Here is a 281-nt window from a genome sequence, read left to right on the forward strand (position 1 = left end):
GAGCCCGTAGCGGGGGGGGGGTGGGGGGGGGAGGTGGGGGGGGGGGGGGGAGCTGGTAGAGTGGGCAGGGATTTGGGAGGTGCTCAGAGCATCTGGGGGAGCAGGCACGGGATGGGGCCTGGTGGGGGTCCCTCATGGTTCCCTCCCCCCTTCTCCAGCCCCCCCCGCCCCACTTACCAGCGTGGAGTCTGCTGCCACAGGGAGCTGGACCCAAGCAGGAACTGCCCGAATCTCCGAAGCTCTTTGAATCGATTCAAAGGAGGGAGGCTGTATATTTGGCT

Source organism: Alligator sinensis, unplaced genomic scaffold (genome assembly GCF_000455745.1).
Source record: "Alligator sinensis unplaced genomic scaffold, ASM45574v1 scaffold999_1, whole genome shotgun sequence".
NCBI classification, from domain to species: Eukaryota; Metazoa; Chordata; order Crocodylia; family Alligatoridae; genus Alligator; species Alligator sinensis.